The following is a 14,203-nucleotide window of genomic DNA, read 5'->3' on the forward strand; positions in this document are numbered from 1 at the left end:
TGCCACGAAGTCTCTCTTCTCTCCGTGCTGCGATTTCTCCTTCAGATTGTTGTCTTGGATAACTAATGATTTCTTTTTTATCTTTAAATTGAAATGTTCTTCATTGTTGTTTTCTATGTCTTTGTCCTCTTTAAAGTCTTCATGTTGCGTATCTGGTGGACTTTGTGCATCTTCAGTCCACAGTTTATTGTCTACTTGGTGGGTTTGGACCATCCTGTCGTCCTCAGTTTTCTCCCCGCTCTGTATTTCTTGTGGGTGAAGGTGCAGGTTGGCAGGAACGGGGCTCTGTGAAGTTCCAGGAGTGTAGACTGTTCCCTGTATCTGTGTTCCAGGCAACATCATGGGCTCAGTTCTGTTGAGAGTCACTTCCTTACATTCTGCTAACACACTCTCCTCACCTTTGTCATTTTTGTCACAGCCGTCATATTTTCCTGTTGACTGGCTCTTTGTTTTTTCTGTCTCCTCCACTCCGCTGGTACCATTTTTATCATGTTGCTTATTTTCTTCCTTTTCTGTTTCAGTGTTGTGTATGTCTTCCACTTCTTCCTCCTCTGTCTTCTTTTTCTGCTCTTCCTTTTCAGGCTCGTGTCTGTTTTGTGTTTCTGTATTTCTTAGCCCTTCGTCTCTCAGGGCTGTGGGAGGTGTACAGGGGGCTCCATTTGTGTGGCCCTCCTGTCCTCTCAGGTGAGCTTGGTCCTCTGTGTCAGGTGCAGAGCTGTGAGGTTCTGCAGTGGTCAGGAATTGCTGCTGCACAGCTGGGGCTTCAGATGGACTTGGTGTCTTTCTTTGAGTGTCTGTTTCACACTCAGTTGAATTTGTGTTTACTTCAGAATTTTCTTCTTGACACCCATCCTTTACTATGTCCTTCACTGTGTTTTGCATTAGAATTAGAATTATCACTGTCTTCTTTTGGCTGATGCCAGTTCGTTCTGACCCACTTCTCCCCACCTCCTTTTCCATTCCTGTCTTGTGTTTCTTCATGTCATCCTCAGCGCTGTCCTTTATTTCAGAGTCCTGTGTGGTGTGCTCCACTGTCAGTCCTCTGCCTTCTGTCTCTGTAGGCAATAGGAAAAAGCCCTCAGCTCCCCAGTCAATCCTTTGCCTTCTGCAACAGATGAGGCTTCTCCTTCCAAGACTGTAGTCTGAGACAGCAAGTTGGCTGAATTTGCCTTCTGCTGGAGACTTTGATTGTGTAACAACGTGTAGATTGTTCTGTTGTGTCGCTAATGATTTCTCTTGTATCTTAAACTTGACGTGTTCTTCGTTTAGTTTTTCTGAGTCTTTGCCCTCTTTAATGTCTTCATGTTGAGTGTCTAGTGGACTTTGTGCTTCTTCCATCCACAGTTTTTCATCTGCTTGGTGGGCTTTAGATGGACTTGATGTTGTTCTTTCAGGGTCTGTTCCACACAAAGCTTTATTTGTGTATTCTGCACACGTTTCTTGTTGTTCGTCCTGAATTATGTCCTCTTCTGTGTTTGGCATTGCAATTCTTTTTCCCGAGTCTATGACTTTTTTTTCTTGGTTGATGACAGTGAGTTCTGCCTCACTTCTCTCCACCTCCTTCTCCAGTCCTGTCTTATGTCTCTTCATGTCATCCTCAGAGCTGTCTCTAGGGTGTTCTGTGTTTTGCTCTGGCAGTGCTTGTGTTGTCTTTTCACAGTCCCCTCTCATGTTGTCCACTGTTGTCCTTGTACCATGTGTTTGTGTGGGCGATAGGTAAAAGCACTCAAGTGTCCAGTCATTCATTTGTCTTCTGCTTTCAAGATTGTAGTCTAGCACAGGAGTTAGGCTGAACTTGTTTTCAACTTCAGACTTTGAATTGTCCTTGGCTGGACAAGGTGTTACTATGTCCTTTGTGATATCATCCTCGTCCCTGGTAGCATTTTCAGTTTGTAGCCTATCTTGTTCTTTTTGTGTTTCATTGTTATGCGTAGTTTCCAGCTCTTTCTCTTTTGCCTTCTTTAGTGCTTTGTTTCCCTTGTCCAGATTTTCTTTAGGAGTTTCTTCCTCATCCCTATCCTCAGTCTTCATCGTGCATTCTTCTTTTAATTTACTGTCATTGTCAGCCATGAGTTGTTGCTCATTTTCCTGCTGATTGTCTTTTGTGTCCTCAGTTTGATTCCTGGGCTGTCGTTCTCCGAGCAGTCTGTGCAGTGAGAGTTGAGAGGGGGGGGAGTTTTCCTCTAGCCCAGGTTCCTGTAGCGGCCCAGGCCTGTCCTTTAGTTCTGTCAGAGATTCTGGAGGCACAGTGAGGTTCGGCATCTCTTGTTCCTGTTCCTTAGTTGGTGAAAGTTCTTGGTCATTGTTTTTGTCTTTCTCCTGTTGCTGGATCTTATCTGTGTTATCCGTTCCACCACAGGTGGGCTTAATTTCTGAGGCTCGGCAGTGACTCAGCCAAGCTGGGCTGTTGGCAGCAGAGTCTCTTTTGTCCCCCTGTGTTGTTTCAGGAGTCCTCTTGACCCAGGCTCCTCCTGCCCTCCTGTTTCTGTTCTGTCTCAGGCTTTTGGTGGCTTTCGCCCTTCCTCTCCTTTCTTCTCTTTCTCTCCTCCTCCTCTCAGGCTTGCTCCTCTGTCTGATGTCATGTAGGAGGTCAGCCTCCTTGTTTGTTTTTCTCTGACAGTCCCATGTTGTACATTGACAAGGGCAACACTGCAAACAGGTCAGTGTGTTTCCCATTGCAGCTCCATGTTCAGACTGAGAAGCAGATGAATACAACTGTCGTCTTCAAGACTCTTTGAGTGACATCATCGGCGCCATGGTAACACGGTCTTCTGTGATGTCACATGCTTAGAAATCTTGATCCAACATTTAATGGAGAGATTGTAATGAGTTTTTCAAACTTTCCCTTATGCCTTATTTGTGTTTTTCCACCTTTTCTTTCATGTAAACACATTTCTGTATATTTTAGAACGTGTGTATGTTTCTGTAGTGGTGGTATTATATTCTGTCCAGTAGTTTGGTATTGTGGAGTTGGAGATATTATTTGGCAATAAATCTGACAGTGCTGCAATTCTGACTGTATATACAGTAGGAAGCCTTTGATCTGAAAGTTTTTAGTAAATTGCATATATTTACATAAGTATGCCTTTGCTGACTTTTTGTAATTTATATACAGTACTTTAGATCTTGGTAGTTGTGGTACTGCTCTTGCCCAGTTCTCCTCTTCCCTCACTTCATACAGACACCAGGTCTCCTGGAAAGACGTCTCCTTACTCTCTCTCCACTGGAGTCCCTTAGGCCTCTGTCCTGGGCTCCCTACTGTTTTCTCTCTGCTCTTCTCTAATGTCAGTGTGCCACACACTTCCAGAATGCATTTATATTTCAAAAAGTGTTCTGTTTCCAGGAATCTGTTGAACCTTTTTCTCAGTAAAGCGGCTGATTTATTTTTCTCCCTACAGGGGGCGCAAACTCTTCTGCTTTTCACCCAGCCTGAGAGCATCAGTCTTCAGGCAGTGTTTGTTCTTGGACGGGTAAGCCAGCGGCTTCATCGTGATGTATGATGTCTGAGTCCATTCAAATTATTACATTGAGTTGTTTGAGTTTGTTTGCAAGTTTATTCTTTCATTGCAGACCCTGTATATAGTACTATCTAGTACTGTATATAGTAAAGTCTGAAGTATATTTTGCATAGAATCTATTTCTGTCAACACATACTAGATATTTGTCTCGTCAGGGCCCTAAAGAGTAGCTCATGGTCGCCCTCAAAGAGTTTAGTCTTAACTTTTGTCTTTTTCTATTGTTCTGGATGAATATCAGTCAACCTCTTGGTCATTAGAGCTGTGAATGTTGGATTATGTTGTAGGCAGGTTTGTGGACTGTTTTTCATCTGTGTGCCGTTGCATGAGACCCATTAGCATGTTTCTTTGGAAACAAGATGTTATCAAAGATGATTTTTTTGGCTTATCAGTTTTTAGACTTAAATGGGGAGTATAATTTGAAAATGCTCAAATGTTTGGTAAAAATGTTAAAATGAAGAGTATGAGTACAAGGATACTTTACAATGAATGCAGAAGATTACAGCTGAGAGAGCTCATCTTATGTTGGTGTGCCACACACATCCAAAGTCAATTTTTATTTCAAAAAGCATTCAGTTTCCAGGAATCTGTTGAACCTTTTTCTCAGTAGAGTCTGATTTATTTTTCTCCCTACAGGGGGCGCAAACTCTTCTGTTTTTCACCCAGCACGAGAGCGTCAGTCTTCAGGCAGTGTTTGTTCTTGGACAGGTAAGCCAGCGGCTTCATTGTGATGTATGATGTCTGAGTCCATTCGAATTATTGCATTGAGTTGTTTTAGTTTGTTTGCAAGTTTGTTTCCTTGCAGACTCAACTGTTGTCAGCATGTAGGGTCCAAGGGATTGTAAAGGATGAACTCTCTTTATTTTCTATCCATTGCATGAACATCGAATGAGGGAAAATGTTGAGAGTTTTACACCTTTAATAAATCTTGCGCGTTTTCTGTTTTAAATTCAGGTTGATTAGTAATATGTTTTAAGGAAGGAACATTCTCTAGAGCACATCTATGAAATTTCTATCACATTGAAAAAGTATGGCTGTGACGTTCATCAATTGTTCTTATTGTATCATTTCACGTGTTGTAGGGCTGTAATATTACTAATACACTGTAAATTAGAGTCCAAAAAGCTGTTGATGGGTATTGGTGAAACCAAACCATAACGTATGGTTATACGTAGGAATGTAATATCAGTAATTTTCTTTATAGTTTTCTTAATATATTACAAATAAGTTTTTTAAAAAGCTTGTTGAAGGATTGAATAGATAAAGTCTGTCTTTATTTATTTACAGACACAGAATTCATGTGTCGCACCAGACTGGACACGCCTCTCCATCATTCTTTATATGTGCTGGTATCTTCTAGATTCTGAAGCAAAATGGACTCAGGTTTTTAGTGTAGAAAGAAGAGAAACACAGCTATTATTGCATATTGTAAATTTATTTTTGAAGAAATGAAGTTGTGAGTTTTTTAGGTGCTTAGTCAGTGTTCTTGGTCACAGGCTGTTGTCCAGGTCCTCAGTGATTCCCCCCGTTGTGATCTGTGGGGGGGGTTTGATTCGGGAGTGCTCTCCCAACAGGCCCAGACTGTCTTCTCACTACCTCAGAGTAGGTCAGGTGGGCTCCGGTCCTCTTGTGTTTAAAGACTTGACAGGTGTTAGGTCCGCTTGTCTGGTTCTGTATGTTTTGAGCTCTATATTTTCCTCCTTGTGTACATGCAAATACTGCACTAGAGCTTCGTTCAGCTTGTCTGACTTTCTGTGGTGCATTGTCACTGTCTGTCTGTCTTTTTGTTTGGTCACTGTCTGTGTGGGTGGAAGGGCGTGCCTGGGGGCAGGGCGTGATCCTTTCAGGGCAGGTGGACCATCTCTCCACTCGTCTGTCCTTCATCTGACTGTTCCAGAAAACTAAAGTCCGATAGAAGCCAGGGGGGGTCATCTTTGTGTCTGAGCTTTGCAGCCGCCCCCGAGTTGAGAATTGTTGTGGAGGTCCACACCCCTGTTTCTCCTTCAGATTGTTGTCTTGTATAACTAATGATTTCTTTTTTATCTTTAAATTGAAATGTTCTTCATTGTTGTTTTCTATGTCTTTGTCCCCTTTAAAGTCTTCATGTTGCGTATCTGGTGGACTTTGTGCATCTTCAGTCCACAGTTTGTCTACTTGGTGGGTTTGGACCATCCTGTCATCCTCAGTTTTCTCCCCGCTCTGTATTTCTTGTGGGTGAAGGTGCAGGTTGGCAGGAACGGGGCTCTGTGAAGTTCCAGGAGTGCAGGCTGTTCCCTGTATCTGTGTTCCAGGCAACATCATGGGCTCAGTTCTGTTGAGAGTCACCTCCTTACATTCTGCTAACACACTCTCCTCACCTTTGTCATTTTTGTCACGGCCGTCATATTTTCCTGTTGACTGGCTCTTTGTTTTTTCTGTCTCCTCCACTCCGCTGGTACCATTTTTATCATGTTGCTTATTTTCTTCCTTTTCTGTTTCAGTGTTGTGTATGTCTTCCACTTCTTCCTCCTCTGTCTTCTTTTTCTCCTCTTCCTTTTCAGGCTCGTGTCTGTTTTGTGTTTCTGTATTTCTTAGCCCTTCGTCTCTCAGGGCTGTGGGAGGTGTACAGGGGGCTCCATTTGTGTGGCCCTCCTGTCCTCTCAGGTGAGCTTGGTCCTCTGTGTCAGGTGCAGAGCTGTGAGGTTCTGCAGTGGTCAGGAATTGCTGCTGCACAGGTGGGGCTTCAGATGGACTTGGTGTTCTTCTTTGAGTGTCTGTTCCACACAAAGCTGAATTTGTGTTGTCTTCAGAATTTTCTTTCTGAAACCTATCCTTTACTATGTGCTCTTCTGTCTTTTGCATAGTAATTGTATTTCCAGAGTCTATTACGTCTTTCATGTTGTTGATGACTGCTAGTTCTGCCTCACTTCTCTCCACCTCCTTCTCCATTGCTGTCTTGTGGGTGGAGGGGCGTGCCTGGGGGCAGGGCGTGATCCTTTCAGGGCAGGTGGACCATCTCTCCACTCGTCTGTCCTTCATCTGGCTATTCCAGAAAACTAAAGTCCGATAGAAGCCAGGGGGGCTCAACTTTGTGTCTGAGCTTTGCAGCCGCCCCCGAGTTGAGAATTGTTGTGGAGGTCCACACCCCTGCCTGGCACTGGATGTGAGCTCTCTCTTGTTTCTGAATGTGACTGTGTTCCTGTTCATTGATATTCCCCTGTGAGCTGATCCATTGGAGTGGCTTTCTGAGGAGGAAGACATGTGCTCTGTGTTGCACCTGTTCCTCATGCCAGGCTGTGGACCTGACTGTAAGATCTGAGGCTGAACCTGTTGGGCCCCAGTGTGGACGCCTGTTGTCTGTCTGAGTGGCTCAGGTGACACTTTCTCCTCTTTGACAGTCTGTGTTGTCTGTCTTTTCCTTTCTCCCTCTGTCTTGGCACGGTAATCGAACTGCATCTCCTTGGAGTTATTTTGCGTTGTCTCTGCAGGGGGAGTTTCATTCCCTACTGCCTCCATATTTTTCTTTTTCTTTCTGCCCCTGATTCTTCTCCTCCTGCGATGCTTAATGGGCTCAGGGGAAAGAGGAAAGTTCATCACAACTGTGTTTAAGCCGGACTCCTGTGCTGCATCATGAGGTGTTTTGACAGGGGGGAGATTAGGTGGCATTTCTGCCACGAAGTCTCTCTTCTCTCTGTGCTGCGATTTCTCCTTCAGATTGTTGTCTTGGATAACTAATGATTTCTTTTTTATCTTTAAATTGAAATGTTCTTCATTGTTGTTTTCTATGTCTTTGTCCTCTTTAAAGTCTTCATGTTGCGTATCTGGTGGACTTTGTGCATCTTCAGTCCACAGTTTGTCTACTTGGTGGGTTTGGACCATCCTGTCATCCTCAGTTTTCTCCCCGCTCTGTATTTCTTGTGGGTGAAGGTGCAGGTTGGCAGGAACGGGGCTCTGTGAAGTTCCAGGAGTGCAGACTGTTCCCTGTGTCTGTGTTCCAGGCAACATCATGGGCTCAGTTCTGTTGAGAGTCACTTCCTTACATTCTGCTAACACACTCTCCTCACCTTTGTCATTTTTGTCACAGCCGTCATATTTTCCTGTTGACTGGCTCTTTGTTTTTTCTGTCTCCTCCACTCCGCTGGTACCATTTTTATCATGTTGCTTATTTTCTTCCTTTTCTGTTTCAGGGTTGTGTATGTCTTCCACTTCTTCTTCCTCTGTCTTCTTTTTCTGCTCTTCCTTTTCAGGCTCGTGTCTGTTTTGTGTTTCTGTATTTCTTAGCCCTTCGTCTCTCAGGGCTGTGGGAGGTGTACAGGGGGCTCCATTTGTGTGGCCCTCCTGTCCTCTCAGGTGAGCTTGGTCCTCTGTGTCAGGTGCAGAGCTGTGAGGTTCTGCAGTGGTCAGGAATTGCTGCTGCACAGCTGGGGCTTCAGATGGACTTGGTGTCTTTCTTTGAGTGTCTGTTTCACACTCAGTTGAATTTGTGTTTACTTCAGAATTTTCTTCTTGAACCCCATCCTTTACTATGTCCTTCACTGTGTTTTGCATTAGAATTACAATTATCACTGTCTTCTTTTGGCTGATGCCAGTTCGTTCTGACCCACTTCTCCCCACCTCCTTCTCCATTCCTGTCTTATGTTTCTTCATGTCATCCTCAGCGCTGTCCTTTATTTCAGAGTCCTGTGTGGTGTGCTCCACTGTCAGTCCTCTGCCTTCTGTCTCTGTAGGCAATAGGAAAAAGCCCTCAGCTCCCCAGTCAATCCTTTGCCTTCTGCAACAGATGAGGCTTCTCCTTCCAAGACTGTAGTCTGAGACAGCAAGTTGGCTGAATTTGCCTTCTGCTGGAGACTTTGATTGTGTAACAACGTGTAGATTGTTCTGTTGTGTCACTAATGATTTCTCTTGTATCTTAAACTTGACGTGTTCTTCGTTTAGTTTTTCTGAGTCTTTGCCCTCTTTAATGTCTTCATGTTGAGTGTCTAGTGGACTTTGTGCTTCTTCCATCCACAGTTTTTCATCTGCTTGGTGGGCTTTAGATGGACTTGATGTTGTTCTTTCAGTGTCTGTTCCACACAAAGCTTTATTTGTGTATTCTGCACACGTTTCTTGTTGTTCGTCCTGAATTATGTCCTCTTCTGTGTTTGGCATTGCAATTCTTTTTCCCGAGTCTATGACTTTTTTTTCTTGGTTGATGACAGTGAGTTCTGCCTCACTTCTCTCCACCTCCTTCTCCAGTCCTGTCTTATGTCTCTTCATGTCATCCTCAGAGCTGTCTCTAGGGTGTTCTGTGTTTTGCTCTGGCAGTGCTTGTGTTGTCTTTTCACAGTCCCCTCTCATGTTGTCCACTGTTGTCCTTGTACCATGTGTTTGTGTGGGCGATAGGTAAAAGCACTCAAGTGTCCAGTCATTCATTTGTCTTCTGCTTTCAAGATTGTAGTCTAGCACAGGAGTTAGGCTGAACTTGTTTTCAACTTCAGACTTTGAATTGTCCTTGGCTGGACAAGGTGTTACTATGTCCTTTGTGATATCATCCACGTCCCTGGTAGCATTTTCAGTTTGTAGCCTATCTTGTTCTTTTTGTGTTTCATTGTTATGCGTAGTTTCCAGCTCTTTCTCTTTTGCCTTCTTTAGTGCTTTGTTTCCCTTGTCCAGATTTTCTTTAGGAGTTTCTTCCTCATCCCTATCCTCAGTCTTCATCGTGCATTCTTCTTTTAATTTACTGTCATTGTCAGCCATGAGTTGTTGCTCATTTTCCTGCTGATTGTCTTTTGTGTCCTCAGTTTGATTCCTGGGCTGTCGTTCTCCGAGCAGTCTGTGCAGTGAGAGTTGAGAGGGGGGGGAGTTTTCCTCTAGCCCAGGTTCCTGTAGCGGCCCAGGCCTGTCCTTTAGTTCTGTCAGAGATTCTGGAGGCACAGTGAGGTTCGGCATCTCTTGTTCCTGTTCCTTAGTTGGTGAAAGTTCTTGGTCATTGTTTTTGTCTTTCTCCTGTTGCTGGATCTTATCTGTGTTATCCGTTCCACCACAGGTGGGCTTAATTTCTGAGGCTCGGCAGTGACTCAGCCAAGCTGGGCTGTTGGCAGCAGAGTCTCTTTTGTCCCCCTGTGTTGTTTCAGGAGTCCTCTTGACCCAGGCTCCTCCTGCCCTCCTGTTTCTGTTCTGTCTCAGGCTTTTGGTGGCTTTCGCCCTTCCTCTCCTTTCTTCTCTTTCTCTCCTCCTCCTCTCAGGCTTGCTCCTCTGTCTGATGTCATGTAGGAGGTCAGCCTCCTTGTTTGTTTTTCTCTGACAGTCCCATGTTGTACATTGACAAGGGGAACACTGCAAACAGGTCAGTGTGTTTCCCATTGCAGCTCCATGTTCAGACTGAGAAGCAGATGAATACAACTGTCGTCTTCAAGACTCTTTGAGTGACATCATCGGCGCCATGGTAACACGGTCTTCTGTGATGTCACATGCTTAGAAATCTTGATCCAACATTTAATGGAGAGATTGTAATGAGTTTTTCAAACTTTCCCTTATGCCTTATTTGTGTTTTTCCACCTTTTCTTTCATGTAAACACATTTCTGTATATTTTAGAACATGTGTATGTTTCTGTAGTGGTGGTATTATATTCTGTCCAGTAGTTTGGTATTGTGGAGTTGGAGATATTATTTGGCAATAAATCTGACAGTGCTGCAATTCTGACTGTATATACAGTAGGAAGCCTTTGATCTGAAAGTTTTTAGTAAATTGCATATATTTACATAAGTATGCCTTTGCTGACTTTTTGTAATTTATATACAGTACTTTAGATCTTGGTAGTTGTGGTACTGCTCTTGCCCAGTTCTCCTCTTCCCTCACTTCATACAGACACCAGGTCTCCTGGAAAGACGTCTCCTTACTCTCTCTCCACTGGAGTCCCTTAGGCCTCTGTCCTGGGCTCCCTACTGTTTTCTCTCTGCTCTTCTCTAATGTCAGTGTGCCACACACTTCCAGAATGCATTTATATTTCAAAAAGTGTTCTGTTTCCAGGAATCTGTTGAACCTTTTTCTCAGTAAAGCAGCTGATTTATTTTTCTCCCTACAGGGGGCGCAAACTCTTCTGCTTTTCACCCAGCCTTAGAGCATCAGTCTTCAGGCAGTGTTTGTTCTTGGACGGGTAAGCCAGCGGCTTCATCGTGATGTATGATGTCTGAGTCCATTCAAATTATTACATTGAGTTGTTTGAGTTTGTTTGCAAGTTTATTCTTTCATTGCAGACCCTGGATATAGTACTATCTAGTACTGTATATAGTAAAGTCTGAAGTATATTTTGCATAGAATCTATTTCTGTCAACACATACTAGATATTTGTCTCGTCAGGGCCCTAAAGAGTAGCTCATGGTCGCCCTCAAAGAGTTTAGTCTTAACTTTTGTCTTTTTCTATTGTTCTGGATGAATATCAGTCAACCTCTTGGTCATTAGAGCTGTGAATGTTGGATTATGTTGTAGGCAGGTTTGTGGACTGTTTTTCATCTGTGTGCCGTTGCATGAGACCCATTAGCATGTTTCTTTGGAAACAAGATGTTATCAAAGATGATTTTTTTGGCTTATCAGTTTTTAGACTTAAATGGGGAGTATAATTTGAAAATGTTCAAATGTTTGGTAAAAATGTTAAAATGAAGAGTATGAGTACAAGGATACTTTACAATGAATGCAGAAGATTACAGCTGAGAGAGCTCATCTTATGTTGGTGTGCCACATACATCCAAAGTCAATTTTTATTTCAAAAAGCATTCAGTTTCCAGGAATCTGTTGAACCTTTTTCTCAGTAGAGTCTGATTTATTTTTCTCCCTACAGGGGGCGCAAACTCTTCTGTTTTTCACCCAGCACGAGAGCGTCAGTCTTCAGGCAGTGTTTGTTCTTGGACAGGTAAGCCAGCGGCTTCATTGTGATGTATGATGTCTGAGTCCATTCGAATTATTGCATTGAGTTGTTTTAGTTTGTTTGCAAGTTTGTTTCCTTGCAGACTCAACTGTTGTCAGCATGTAGGGTCCAAGGGATTGTAAAGGATGAACTCTCTTTATTTTCTATCCATTGCATGAACATCGAATGAGGGAAAATGTTGAGAGTTTTACACCTTTAATAAATCTTGCGCGTTTTCTGTTTTAAATTCAGGTTGATTAGTAATATGTTTTAAGGAAGGAACATTCTCTAGAGCACATCTATGAAATTTCTATCACATTGAAAAAGTATGGCTGTGACGTTCATCAATTGTTCTTATTGTATCATTTCACGTGTTGTAGGGCTGTAATATTACTAATACACTGTAAATTAGAGTCCAAAAAGCTGTTGATGGGTATTGGTGAAACCAAACCATAACGTATGGTTATACGTAGGAATGTAATATCAGTAATTTTCTTTATAGTTTTCTTAATATATTACAAATAAGTTTTTTAAAAAGCTTGTTGAAGGATTGAATAGATAAAGTCTGTCTTTATTTATTTACAGACACAGAATTCATGTGTCGCACCAGACTGGACACGCCTCTCCATCATTCTTTATATGTGCTGGTATCTTCTAGATTCTGAAGCAAAATGGACTCAGGTTTTTAGTGTAGAAAGAAGAGAAACACAGCTATTATTGCATATTGTAAATTTATTTTTGAAGAAATGAAGTTGTGAGTTTTTTAGGTGCTTAGTCAGTGTTCTTGGTCACAGGCTGTTGTCCAGGTCCTCAGTGATTCCCCCCGTTGTGATCTGTGGGGGGGGTTTGATTCGGGAGTGCTCTCCCAACAGGCCCAGACTGTCTTCTCACTACCTCAGAGTAGGTCAGGTGGGCTCCGGTCCTCTTGTGTTTAAAGACTTGACAGGTGTTAGGTCCGCTTGTCTGGTTCTGTATGTTTTGAGCTCTATATTTTCCTCCTTGTGTACATGCAAATACTGCACTAGAGCTTCGTTCAGCTTGTCTGACTTTCTGTGGTGCATTGTCACTGTCTGTCTGTCTTTTTGTTTGGTCACTGTCTGTGTGGGTGGAAGGGCGTGCCTGGGGGCAGGGCGTGATCCTTTCAGGGCAGGTGGACCATCTCTCCACTCGTCTGTCCTTCATCTGACTGTTCCAGAAAACTAAAGTCCGATAGAAGCCAGGGGGGGTCAACTTTGTGTCTGAGCTTTGCAGCCGCCCCCGAGTTGAGAATTGTTGTGGAGGTCCACACCCCTGTTTCTCCTTCAGATTGTTGTCTTGTATAACTAATGATTTCTTTTTTATCTTTAAATTGAAATGTTCTTCATTGTTGTTTTCTATGTCTTTGTCCCCTTTAAAGTCTTCATGTTGCGTATCTGGTGGACTTTGTGCATCTTCAGTCCACAGTTTGTCTACTTGGTGGGTTTGGACCATCCTGTCATCCTCAGTTTTCTCCCCGCTCTGTATTTCTTGTGGGTGAAGGTGCAGGTTGGCAGGAACGGGGCTCTGTGAAGTTCCAGGAGTGCAGGCTGTTCCCTGTATCTGTGTTCCAGGCAACATCATGGGCTCAGTTCTGTTGAGAGTCACCTCCTTACATTCTGCTAACACACTCTCCTCACCTTTGTCATTTTTGTCACGGCCGTCATATTTTCCTGTTGACTGGCTCTTTGTTTTTTCTGTCTCCTCCACTCCGCTGGTACCATTTTTATCATGTTGCTTATTTTCTTCCTTTTCTGTTTCAGTGTTGTGTATGTCTTCCACTTCTTCCTCCTCTGTCTTCTTTTTCTCCTCTTCCTTTTCAGGCTCATGTCTGTTTTGTGTTTCTGTATTTCTTAGCCCTTCGTCTCTCAGGGCTGTGGGAGGTGTACAGGGGGCTCCATTTGTGTGGCCCTCCTGTCCTCTCAGGTGAGCTTGGTCCTCTGTGTCAGGTGCAGAGCTGTGAGGTTCTGCAGTGGTCAGGAATTGCTGCTGCACAGGTGGGGCTTCAGATGGACTTGGTGTTCTTCTTTGAGTGTCTGTTCCACACAAAGCTGAATTTGTGTTGTCTTCAGAATTTTCTTTCTGAAACCTATCCTTTACTATGTGCTCTTCTGTCTTTTGCATAGTAATTGTATTTCCAGAGTCTATTACGTCTTTCATGTTGTTGATGACTGCTAGTTCTGCCTCACTTCTCTCCACCTCCTTCTCCATTGCTGTCTTGTGGGTGGAGGGGCGTGCCTGGGGGCAGGGCGTGATCCTTTCAGGGCAGGTGGACCATCTCTCCACTCGTCTGTCCTTCATCTGGCTGTTCCAGAAAACTAAAGTCCGATAGAAGCCAGGGGGGCTCAACTTTGTGTCTGAGCTTTGCAGCCGCCCCCGAGTTGAGAATTGTTGTGGAGGTCCACACCCCTGCCTGGCACTGGATGTGAGCTCTCTCTTGTTTCTGAATGTGACTGTGTTCCTGTTCATTGATATTCCCCTGTGAGCTGATCCATTGGAGTGGCTTTCTGAGGAGGAAGACATGTGCTCTGTGTTGCACCTGTTCCTCATGCCAGGCTGTGGACCTGACTGTAAGATCTGAGGCTGAACCTGTTGGGCCCCAGTGTGGACGCCTGTTGTCTGTCTGAGTGGCTCAGGTGACACTTTCTCCTCTTTGACAGTCTGTGTTGTCTGTCTTTTCCTTTCTCCCTCTGTCTTGGCACGGTAATCGAACTGCATCTCCTTGGAGTTATTTTGCGTTGTCTCTGCTGGGGGAGTTTCATTCCCTACTGCCTCCATATTTTTCTTTTTCTTTCTGCCCCTGATTCTTCT

The 14,203-nt window shown here is 43.7% G+C and overlaps 1 long non-coding RNA gene across 2 annotated transcripts; it reads left to right on the forward strand.

The window, feature by feature from the left end:
- The first annotated feature begins 977 nt into the window (after positions 1-977).
- LOC148648842 (uncharacterized) lies at positions 978-10,552 on the forward strand. Of its 2 annotated transcripts, none has more exons than XR_015926486.1 (4): positions 978-2,758; positions 3,399-3,470; positions 4,152-4,223; positions 9,842-10,552. It is a non-coding gene; the product is annotated as an uncharacterized LOC148648842 (long non-coding RNA). The 2 variants fall into 2 exon arrangements; XR_015926487.1 differs by lacking the exon at positions 9,842-10,552 and adding an exon at positions 4,803-5,399.
- Positions 10,553-14,203: the final 3,651 nt, after the last annotated feature.

This window comes from Lepisosteus platostomus, chromosome 14 (genome assembly GCF_059453375.1).
Source record: "Lepisosteus platostomus isolate fLepPlt1 chromosome 14, fLepPlt1.hap1, whole genome shotgun sequence".
Lineage (NCBI taxonomy): Eukaryota > Metazoa > Chordata > Actinopteri > Semionotiformes > Lepisosteidae > Lepisosteus > Lepisosteus platostomus.